The following is a 3,651-nucleotide window of genomic DNA, read 5'->3' on the forward strand; positions in this document are numbered from 1 at the left end:
GGGAGGGACCTGCACAACACCAAGGCTCAGGTTGTAATGGTTTCTTTTGTTTCCTATTAAAAAAAATAAGTCCATTCTTCTCAACAATTTGTTATTTATGAGTTGTTTCATATACTCCTTGGTCTATATGTTAAATATGTTTTATTTTATGAGATTTTCAGGTGCTATTTAATCGTTTGATTGTTAGTGAATGCAAGTTTCGAAGAGAAGGAGGAGCTCATCCGGATCAACGAGGCTGGACTACTACAACAGCGTTGGGTTACAGGTAGGATCTAAACGCTTGATTTCTCATATTGTAAATGCATATTTAGAGAAGGATTGCTCTTAATTGTCTTGTTTGTCACTAGAAAGCCTTAAGCTTCTAGGGAGGTTGGCTTTGTCCGCAAAGTTGACTCTTTCCGCATGACACTCGGGATGGGCTTTGTGCACATTCGTGCATCTCGTTTGCCCGACTCTCCCTTGTGCCTTCATTTTGGTCGTCTGGGCACCCATGTAAACCCATTCGGGTAGGTCATTTGGTGGCATCTGTGTCAACTCGTTTAAGTGGATCGTTCGGGCAAGTCATTTGAGGGCATCCATGTAAACTCGTTTGGGCGGGTAATTCGGGCAGGTCGTTTGAGGGAGTTCGTGTAAAATCATTCGGGCGGGTTAGCCAAGGGTGTCCATGTAAACTAGTTCAGGAGGGTCGGGTGAGGGCTTCTATATAAACTCATTCGATTGGTTCGTTTAGTGTGAGGGCACGCCCAGGCACACGAGCTCATATCAAAGATGCTAAGTTGTAAACGAAGGTGAGCTTTGTGCATGCTTATGTAGCTCGTTTGCCTGGCTCTCCCTTGTCCCTTCGTTTCGGTCATGTGGGCCCATGTAAACTCATTCGGGTGGGTTGTTTGAGGGCGTCTATGACAACTGGTTCAAGTGGGTAATTTGAGGGCGTCCGTGTAAACTCATTTGGGTGGGTCGTTTGAGGGCGTACATGTAAACTCATTTGGGCGGGTCGTTTGAGGGTGTCCTTGTAAACTCATTAGGGCGTGTCTATCGGGTCGGGCAAGTGCATTCCTGTAAACTCGTTCGAGTGGGTCAGGTGAGGGTGACTGTGTAAACTTGTTTGGGCAGGTCAGTGAGGGTGTACCGCGTAAACTCGTTTAGGTGGGTCATTTAGTGTGAGGGCCCCGGCACATGAGCCCATATCAAAAATGCTAAGTTGTGACCCAGGACGAGCTTTGTGCACGTTCATACAGCTCATTTGCCCAACTCTCACTTGTCCCTTCATTTTAGTCATGTGGGTGACCATGTAAACTCGTTCGAGCAGATCATTTGAGGGTGTCTGTTTCAGCTCATTTGGGCGGGTCATTCAGGCGGGTCATTTAAGGGCGTCCGTGTAAACTCATTCGAGCAGGTCGAGTGAGGGTGTCTGTGGAAACTCATTTGGTTAGGTTGTTTAGTGTGAGGGCACGCCTGGGCACACGAGCCAATATAAAAAATGCTAAGTTGTGACCCGGAGTGGGCTTTGTGCATGTTCGTGTAGCTCGTTTTGCACGCTCTCCCTTGTCCCATCATTTCGATCGTGTGGGTGCCCGTGTAAACTCGTTTGGGTGGGTCGTTTGAGGGCGTCTGTGTTAACTCATTTGGGTGGGTCGTTCGAGGGCATCCCTGTAAACTCATTTGGGCAGGTCATTTAGGCGGGTCGGGCAAGGGCATCCATGTAAACTCGTTTGAGCGGGTTGGGCGAGGGCGTCTTCTTAAACTCATTTGGTCAGGTCGTTCAATGTGAGCGTATGCCTGGGCACATGAGCCCATATCCAAAATGCTAAGTTTTGACTTGCTGTGGGCTTTGTGCATGTTCTTGCAGCTCGTTTGCCTAGATCTCCCATGTCCCTTCATTTCAGTCATGAGGGTGCCCATGCAAACTCATTCGGGTAGTTCGTTTGAGGATGTTCGTGTCAACTCGTTCAGGTAGGTCATTTGAGGGCGTCCATGTAAACTTGTTCAGGTGGGTCGTTCGGGCGGATCAGGCGAGGGCGTCCGTGTAAAATCATTTGGGCAGGTCGGGCAAGAGTGTTCATGTAAACTCATTCAGTCGGGTCATTTAGTGTGAGGGCATGCCCGAGCACACGAGCCCGTATTAGAAATGATAAGTTGTCACCCAGGGTGGGCTTTGTGCATGTTCATGCAGCTTGTTTACCTGACTCTCCCTTGTGCCTTCATTTCGGTCGTGTGGGCACCCATGTAAACTAATTTGGGTGGATCATTTGAGGGCATCCATGTCAACTTGTTCGGGCAAGTCGTTTGAGGGAATTCGTGTAAACTCGTTCGGGTGGGTCAGGTGAGGTCAACCATGTAAACTCGTTCGGGTGGGTCAGGTGAGGGTTTCCATGTAAACTCTTTTGGTCGGTTCGTCCAGTGTGAGGGCGCACCTGGGCACACTAGCCCATATCAAAAATGCTAAGTTGTGACTCAAGGTGGGATTTTTGCACATTCGTGCAACTCGTTTTCCTGACTCCCCCTTGTGCCTTCGATTTGGTCGTGTGGGTGCCCATGTTAGCTCATTCGGGCAGGTCGTTTGAGGGTGTCCGTGTCAACTCATTCGGGCAGTTCGTTTGAGGGCGTCCATGTAAACTCATTCGGGCAGGTCGTTTGGGTGAGTCGGGCAAGGGCATCCATGTAAACTCATTCGGGTGGGTCAGGCGAGGGTGTTTGTGTAAACTCATTCGATCAGGTCATTCATTGTGAGGGTGCACCTGCGCACACGAGCCCGTATAAAAAATGATAAGTTGTGACCCAGAGTGGGCTTTGTGCATGTTCGTGCAGCTCGTTTACCTGACTCTCCCTTGTCCCTTCATTTTTGTCATGCCCCTACACTGGCGAGGCTCTTTCGATTGCACTATAGCGAGGTGTGGCACCAACCACTTTATTTTCACGAAAACTTATGATCATGTACTACGACTAACATTTGTACTTAGTTTAATTTTCATTACCAAGTATTAGTTTATTTTGTATACAAGATGAAAACCATGAACATTCATCATAACCAACATTTACATATAGAAATGCATAATAGTATAAAGGGAGTGGCAACTCCCCAATGTGCGCCTTCCCATATTTCAATATATATAATTTTCATGTACAAGTTAAATCTTGGAGGAAACCCCAAATTTACACTTAGCAAATTTTTCACAACTTTGGAAAACTTGGTTGCCCAACCTCGTCGGCACCTCCGAACAGTCGTCGCACGTTCTTCCCAACTCATTGTTCACACTTGAATTCCCTCGTTCATCTCGTCACATCGTTTTCCCAAATTGGGCACCCACTTGTGTCACTGTGCACACCTACCCGACACGTCCACACATCAGTCGCCTTTGTTCACAACCCGTCGCACTTCGTTTCACCTCCTGTTATTTGCCCAACTTGGGTGCACTCCTCATGTTCATGTCACCCAACCTGGGCACCCTCCACATGCCAGTCGCACCTCCCATTCACAAACCAAAACACCTTCATTCACACGGCATCCAACCTGGGTCACCTATCATTCAGCCCTGCACGAACACCCTACCTGGTTCGCCTGTCGTTCAGCCCTGCAGGAACACCCTACCTAGTTCGCCTGTCATTCAGCCCTGCACAAACACCTTACCTGGGTCACCCATCATTTAGCCT

The sequence above is a fragment of the Pinus tabuliformis genome, chromosome 5_2 (assembly GCF_031772625.1).
Source record: "Pinus tabuliformis cultivar Carrire ecotype Pingquan chromosome 5_2, CPIR1, whole genome shotgun sequence".
NCBI lineage: Eukaryota > Viridiplantae > Streptophyta > Pinopsida > Pinales > Pinaceae > Pinus > Pinus tabuliformis.